Consider the following 8,995-nt stretch of genomic DNA (forward strand, 5'->3'; position numbering starts at 1 on the left):
TCAAGTGATGACCTAATGGTTTGGATTCCAAACATATCAATGCACATTCTCAATTCCTTCCACAGGGAGAACTGCACCTAATCAGAACAGATGCTTTGCGGGGCTTTCTTCACTTAAAACTCATTTCTCTTTTTCTCCTTTCTCATGAGACCCCATCTGGAGCACTGCATTCAGCTCTGGGAACCCTCACATAAGGAAGACATGGGTATCTTGCAGCATGTCCAGAAGAGGGTCACAGAGATGATCAGAGGGCTGGAGCACCTCTCGTATGAAAAAGGCTGAGAGAAATGGGGTTGAAGAGAAGGCTCTAGGGAGATGTCATAGCCATATTCCAGTATCTAAAGGAGGCCTACAGGAAATCCACAGAGGGACTCTTTATGAAGGGGTACAGTGGCAGGATAAGGAGTAACAGCTTTAAGCTAAAAGAAGATAGATGTAAACAACAGGAAGAGATTGTTTACTCAGAGAGTCGTGAGGCGCTGGAACAGATTGCCAGGAGAATCTGTAGACGCCCCATCCCTGGCAGTGAGGCTGGATGGGGCTTTGGGCAATCTGGTCTAGTAGTTGGCAACCCTGTCCACAACAGGGGGGTTGGAACTAGATGATCTTTAAGGTCCCTTCCAACTCAAACCATTCTAGGATTCTATGAAAAAAGAACCCCTCCTGTGGCAGATGTCCCCATCACCGTCAAGGAAAAACATTTCAGACTATATATTAGCAGTGATATTTTTTTTAAAGTGGTTGCTCAAAAGCAAGAAGCCAAGACAATTTTACTTCTCTGTTCTCTGTGGACCAGGCAGACTGTCTTGAAAACTTCTACAATTCACTCTAACTCCACATTTCAGTCTGTATGTAACACAAACACTAGGAAAAAAAAAAAAATCAATCAAATCCAATAAGATGCACCCTGTACAGCCTTTGTAAGCAAGGATCTTAGAAGTGGCTGGGCCTCCCTCCTTCTAGACCTGGTATATTTCAACAACACTGCAGAACTTAATAGTAACATAACACTGTTAGGATGTGTTAGATATACATACATTCCTAATGTAGACATGAGGAATATGTCAACAATAGCAAAAAAAATATTGCTGAAAATATAGTTTATTTCTAAGGATATTCCTGTCATGAATACAGCCCAGACAGCCCAACGTTTAGTAGTTTAAAATCAAGTGAGTGAGCAAACTAAATTATCAGCAAGTAGACAAGCTCACTGGCCTAATGTCATGGTTGAATATAAAATAAATTTATAATTAGAAAAAAGCAAAGAGCAGGATTTCTGAACAGTGGACGTCTGAGCTTCAGGAAAACAAACAACAAAAAAAAAACAACCAAACCCACAAAAACTCAGAATGGCCACATCCTGAATTTTTCCTGTCAAATGAAGCATCTCCAAAGTTGTTCATTTTGAAGTTCTGTTATCCTTTGTTTTCCCTAACACAACTTAGAAAACCATATAAAAACAATTCCATTTGGCAAAATGAAATGCATTTTAAAACTCCCAATGCTTTTGATGAAAGAGATGAATTCCTAAGATGTATTTTATGCCCTTTAAAATAGTGCTTTCTGATAGAAAAATTTCTGTCAAGAATTTTTCTCCCCACCTATTTGTATTCTGAATGACACTACACTACAAGATAATTAAAAAGCATTGGTACCAATACATGCTACACTCAAGACAACAGTTTGGCAAGTATCTTTTGAGACTACAAAGTGGTTTTAGTTGCTGACTCGCTGATAAGATTGTTACTTTCCTTCTGGATAGGCAACAACGCAAATAGGATCTAAAACTAGTATAATTAAATGCCTTCTACTGATTCAGAAACAAAAAGCCACAGACACAGATTAAGACACAGAATTCAGCATCTCTGGAAAGAGAAAATGCCACTTCTGACCTAATTAGCAGGTTATGTCCTCCTGCCTACTTCTAGCCAGTAGCCCCATTCACATGAGACTAACTGGACAAGTCTCCCCATCCATCTAGTACAGAGTCAGTCCTTGCACTGCTCTGCAGGAAGCAGCATTGGATGCCCAGGAGCTCAGTCAACTTCTGCCCTAGACTGCCAAAATATCTGAGGAAGGAAGAGAAGAAAAATGGCAAGAGGCAAAATGTCAAAAAGGAATAAAACCATCAATTTGTAAGATTGGGTTCTGTTAGTAAAATCTATCACAAGGAGGTGATCCAGACATTTTTTGACATTTTATTTTACCAGTGGCCCAGCTATGGGCTATTGCACTGGCAGCATTCTGCAGTGCAAACAGTGCTGTCTAGGTCAGGAGAGAGTAAGGAGCAGTGCACACTAATCCTGCAGGTACAACCAAGTGCTATAGTTAAATACATCAAGAGAATATGTATTTATATGTTTTCAAATAGACTTGCTGGCTCTTAAGGCTTTGACAGAAAACTTCAATTGGAATGACAAGTACACAGCTACTTGGAAAGAGGCAAGGTAGGTAGTAGCTCAGCAGGGAACAGAGAAAGGCCTGTATGTGTGATCTCCAACCCTAGCAGTTCTCCCAAGTGGGATTTTTAAAAGTTCGGTACTGCCATGCTTAACAGAGTTATTTTTGTTGAAGAATTAGGCAGACAAATTCAGAGCTCGACTCCAGAGTGAATATAGTGTTAATATAAAGACATTTTCATATTCATATTCTTTCAATATGTTAAGTTAACCACCTGCATACACAAAGAAGGGAAACTGACTGGAAAACTCGTTTTAACATTCTGAAGTAAAAACTTTAGGAAGGAAAATGGATTCAAGCACTCTATTGGCAGAATAAGCCAGGAGGCTTGTCTTCCTTCCTCAGTGATGAGGTTTTGTTATTTATTTTGTTTTTGCTTTAAATACACACCTATTAAGCACTATCACCAACATGACTCTCATGTTTAAAAAATACCTCCCGGCTTCTCTTAGCACTCCCTGAAAAACCTGTAGAAAACCATCCAAAAAATTTTGCCAGTAGTCCAAATCTGCAAATCAAACCCCAAAGCTATAAAAATATTAAAACAAAAACCCCATGCCCTGTATCTTTCAACATCTTTGCTAAATTGTTTTGCTACTGATCTTGACCTGCTTTATGAACGTACCTTACAGTGCTTTGCATTTAAAATTAAAGTTCCTTAATTTTTTCCTCATTACTATGAGATGAGCTCCTTACTTCACTCACAATTCAAGCACTCATTGTGTATCAACTTTCTATTTTGTGTATTAATTTTCTATTTTATTATCTCTCTGTGGTTGATTTCACCAAATCCCGCAGTCAGATTCATCTGAGCCCATTTCACATGCCCACATCCTGCCTCTGAAGTCCACGGTGGTCACCCCTCAAGAACCAGTTTTATAGGGGTGATCCAGTCACAATAGTGGGCCTCTCTGGAATCTGATTCATGCCTAGTATTGAAAGACTTCTTACTCCTTTAATATCTGAGACAGACCGAAATAGTGGTTTGGGGAACAGTGAAGATAAAGCCAGGGAAAGGATTAATGGAATTTATGGAATTGAAATCACTGATACTTCTGCTTTTATTTCATGATTCATTTCAGAAATCACTCAGTATGCTTTTACTATTTTATATGCTTTTTGGCCTTCAAACAAAATGTAACTGAGAAGGTGTTGGAGATGCTGCTGGACATGGCTTTCAGTTCTTAAGTACTGCTGTGAGTGTATTGGTGAAAAAACTTAATATGAAGGTGAAAAACAATTACACATCAACTACACGATTTTGGTATTTATTACTAGTAGGCAGTAGAACTCATTTTCAACCATCAAAACCCCCACCATGTTTAAAAGGATTTTCGTATCTTTGCGATATACCGCCATCATGTGGCCGTTTCTAGGACCAACGTTAGGTCGCTTGGTCCAAACAAACACCCAAACCACTGGTGCAAAATTTCAACTACTCAATGTTTTCATTATGTCCTCCTGTGATGCAAATATAAGAAATCCCACAGTCTGCATCCCAGCCATGGTAAGCTCAATCAGTGAATACGTTCTGTCAGCTACAGCCATCATCATGACAGAAAATTTACTCTTGCAAGATACTAACAGTAAGAGCAGCAAATCTGGCTCTGTAAATTACTGGTATTATGGGCAAAAAAAAAAAAGGTTTGAAACCAGATAAAAAATATTCTACAAATCTAACACGTGAAATTATCACTTCAAAGAAAAAAAGTTTTTTACAATATACTGGTTAACTGTTTTTGTAATGCTCAGACATGAAACCCTTATACACATCATAAAAAGCTATCTCTAAAGCAAAATTCTTCCTGGTCAAAACATACCTTTACGTAGACAAAATGATTCAAAATTGACCTTACTTTTTCTTCCTTGCAAACTGAAACTGAACTGTCTGCAGTTTAGTAGTTAGCACATTTCTGCAATGAGAAAAACACTCTGAGATTTTAGACAACTGTCTACTCAAAGCCAAGTATCCCCTGGATTGTTTTTCATTTACTTGAACCATAAAACATAATAAACTTAGGTTGTATAGAAACACCTGCATAATTTTGTAACCAACAGCAGAGAAGCATATTAGCTTAAATTTCATGATTTGGACACTACTACTACTACTACACACACACACACACACACACACACACACACACACAAGAGCCAACAAAAGAACCCCTCATCCATTTTTTTTCCCTTTTTCAGTTGGCTTGACCCACTGAGATAAATTTATATAGATAAAATCAGCAGGTAGTCAACTCGCACATGTTCAAAGAGTTATTCAACTCTGATTTGCTTTTGGTTTCACTATAAGCAGAGTAAAAAAAAAAACAAAAAAAACCCAAAAAACCAGACAAAAGAAGCTCTGGTTTTATCATTGTGCTCAACTTAAGACCAAGAAGCAGAGGACTATAAAGCATCAAGTAATTCATGATTCCACTGAGCAATCAAAGTTGCCATTCACGACTTATTCAAGGGCTGCAGAAAAAAACACAAGTATTAAAGTATTATGATTTCCAAGTCATTACATTTTAAGACAAAGCCTCATAGTAACAAAACACATCACTAATGTGTACTAAAATAAGGTTATTTACTTAAAAATGATACATTGGACATAATCTGTGTACAGAACAAGCAATTCATGGTAAACTCAATAAGGCACCTTTTAAAGCAGATGCTGTACAAAATACATTAGTGTGTTACATTTTTAAAAGGATTATTCTACACTTCTGGCATATAACACACAAGAGTGTGACTGTTTTCCTTGTTCCACTCTTTCTTTTTTTATTTACATCTTCTCTAAGTTAGCTACAACGTTATTTATTCATCTTGTATACAATATAATACATTTTATTTTGGGCATGGCATGTCAGAGCACAAATGTCAGTACATGGTGTGGGTGTTTGCAACTGCAATCAAAGGTAAAATATGCAACAATTACATTGGATTTGTTCTCAAGTTAGAAGTAATGCGTGCTCCACTTCTGCTACACCAAACAAAGCTAACACATCAGGGCTCCATAAAGCACTGCAGCATACAACACTGCCAGCTGTTTTCAGACATCACTCCCTGTTCAGAACAAAGACTGTGGGCACTAGATAAAAACCTATTGATTTCAGAGGCACCGTCAAAAAGAAAGATGAAGTAGTGTATCATCCTAATAGTTGATGGAAGATATGCTTAACTTCCCTTTTAATAGGTCTTCTAAAGCCAAAGACGACTTTTTAACTACGTTGGCTTCTCCAACGTTTCAGGTTGTTGAAACACAAGCTATGGGGATAGGGTAGACAAAATGTATGCAAATGCTTCATTTTAAAAACACATTCAAATGGTCATTCAGATCAAGATCTAAAATTTCATTTGAAACTACTACGGAGGTAACAAAATATTCATTTTATATCTCATTCGATACTTGAAGACAGACTCACCAAGAAAATAATCAGGAAAAAGTGATGCATTTTGGGAAAAGTGTCCTTTCCCTGAGCAAAACTCAGGAAAAAACTACATTTTGAGCAGAACTCAGAAGACAAGCCTACATTTTACAACAGGAGCATCATATTTCCTGTGAAATTTGCAAGTAATTTGGACAATAGTAATTATATAAGTTACTCAAATTATTTACCAAATTACTGAAATCACAGGGAATAGGTTAAATTAAAAAAAAAAAAAAAAAATTAAGAAATTCAAAGGCACAGTTTTCATGCTCCCAACATGCACTCATGCACTTCACACTTCTGATTTTTATTGATGTTTATGTGCATACATAAATCATATTCGTCAGACTTGGGGGACTTGTTTTAGATGACAAATCCTTATAATTTTGACCCAAAAAGGATTATTATGCCATGTGAACAGACAAACCCAATTACCTATTCTATCCCTTAAAGGCTTCTGAATTCTACAGTATTGCATAAAGCAAAAACTTAGCCTAAGAGTCTGTTTCATTATATAATAACTAATGGGCTGGCTTGGAGCTGAGAGCTTTCTGAAAGGTGGCTAAAATATCAGTATCGACATACTTGAGCTCCAGCAATTTACTTCACACAGAAGGTAGATGCGTGCTGAAGTGCTTTATGCAAACAGCTCCTTTAGGAACTGGCTTTTTTAGAATATCAGAGAATCAAGGATTACTTAAGATCCAGCAGCTCCTCTTGATGACTAGGGAAAACGACATATGCATCATACGTTTCAGTATGAATCTGGAAAATGAAGTGCTGAAAAATTCAGGTTAATCTTCAGGATCAAGGATTTTTGTCTCCCAAATATTGAAGATCTTTGCAGCAGTTTATTCTCGTCTTTGTCTAAGTGAATGCATAAATCAATTCAGGTCTATAAGATATCTACCAAAGATCATCATCTTATTACTTTGTTAATCCTATACAACAGAGGAGAAAACAGGCAGATAATTAGAAACTACAGGAATTCACTTTCTTGTTTTGCTTATACTGTCATCGACGGCTTCTTGAAGCTTGAGAGAAATTGATTTTTACAAAACTTAAAGCTTACAATGCCGTAACAGCTTCTGAAAGTAGTAACAAAAGTATTTCTAAAATGGACTGGGTTAATTTAACTAAATCTCCATAGTCCGAAAGTTTAAGCTAGCAGGATACCTAGATAAACATTTCTCCTTACTGATAAAAATCCTAGAGGCAAAGCCAAAAAAAAAAAAAAAAAAAAAAAGTTTTCTTTTTTTCTTTTTTTGGCTCATACCCAATGTTTTTCTGCTACCTGTGCAAAAATGATGTGCAAAGACATGGTTAATAATTTCAAACGCATCATACAGTTCTTGGCAGTGGACGGAGAAACCTTCTTTTAAAAAGCCCTTTTCCATGAGCACTGTGGCACTATATTGTATCTTTTACCATATTCAAATAAATTAAAATCATAGCTGACACATCTGTGAACTTTTCAGCCAGAGTACATATTAATACTTAAAGGCATTACTGAACAAAAGTAATGACTTTATTGTTAAAAAGAAGAAATGTCCCTCAAAATAGCTAGTTATCTATAAAATATGTAGCACTATTAAATAAAGTCTGTACATCACAATAGAAAATAAAAATACTGCTATCTTTTTGCCTGACCATTTACATTATGCAAACTACAGAATTAAAATGAAAAGATAACATGTTAGGAGGTTGTAGTTGTTCACAAATCACATTAGTTCTGCATTACACTTTTTCACCAGTTGTATTTAGGGGAAATTTAAACACGTATCAAAACAATCTCCATGTACACACCTTCAGACAACAGATAATCTGCATAAATCAACCTGATGTTTTAACATTTTCTTCAATTTTCATATTATTCCTAACTTTTTTCTTCAAATCTCAACTATGGCATATATGTGTGTGTGCGTGAATGTATCTAATTATACACATGTACATAGGACTAATTATTTTTTTTTAATAAAGCACAAAACACACTGTATAAATAACTTCCCTTTTTAAAGTTATCTAGAACAAGATTTACAGTACAAAGTTATAGGCACTTAAATTATCAAATAGGTTCAATGGTTGCAAATACTGTGTTTTCATTCTTCCGACAATTCATGGACTTGAAGGTTCAACTTTATGGTACTGTTTCCTGACTTAGAAGTTTCAAAGGAGCCATAATTAAATAATTCTGCCTTACTGCAACCTCACAGAGGGGTTCTGGTTTTTAACCAACTCATCTGGATGGGAGGAGAAAAGGAGGCAACTACAGTTTCTTGTGCATGCCAACCAGTTGGCACAACAGGACCAAATATTGCAACTCTACTTATCCCTTTTATCTTCATAAAATATCTTTCTATGTCATTCCTCCCAAACGCAGCTGACTAGAACTTGAAAAACCCAATGATTTACCTTTTCTCAATTCTGTAATTTCGCAATTGTCCACTAAGTGGCCCACAGACATAACCTCCTGCATTTACACCAGAGCAACACAGCTCCAAGTCTTCTGCATGTTGTGAATCTTATCTTCAATAGTTTACATATTCTGTTTTCCAGGTCCTAACCTTTATTGTATTCTCTAATCTCCTACTCTTGTGTCTTTAAATTAGACTGGTTCTCAAGTCTGCCAAAACTTATCTTCTGTCTAGTTTTGTCAAACAGTGAGAAAGCATGCTTCTACAGCTGATTAATTCCCTCCTGTACGGAAAAAAGTTAGAAGGACTGGCACCTACCAGTGAGTTCCAATAAGGAAGGAAAGTAAAACACAACAAAGGTCTTTTTGTTAAGATGTGAAGTACCCTACAGTAAAAACACTAGTTGCATGTGGCACTGTGAAAAATGTACCAAATTTCATCAAATTATGGAGCCCACCCTACTGTAAGTGAGATGACTAAGGCAATCTGTGCCTCTAAGAACATTGTTTTAAGCAATATACAGACCAGGCAGGCATTCCTTAATTTATAAATGGTTCACATTTTAGCAGTTCTCCTTGTGATCAAAACAAGAATAGAAATAAAACTGCGACTTTTCAAGGATCACTTAACGGCAAGGATTCAATTCTGTAGCAGATCTCCGACTGTGAAGTCACAAAATAGAGCCCTGACGATAAAACT

This window comes from Tetrao urogallus (assembly GCF_951394365.1).
Source record: "Tetrao urogallus genome assembly, chromosome: 5".
Classification (NCBI taxonomy): Eukaryota; Metazoa; Chordata; class Aves; order Galliformes; family Phasianidae; genus Tetrao; species Tetrao urogallus.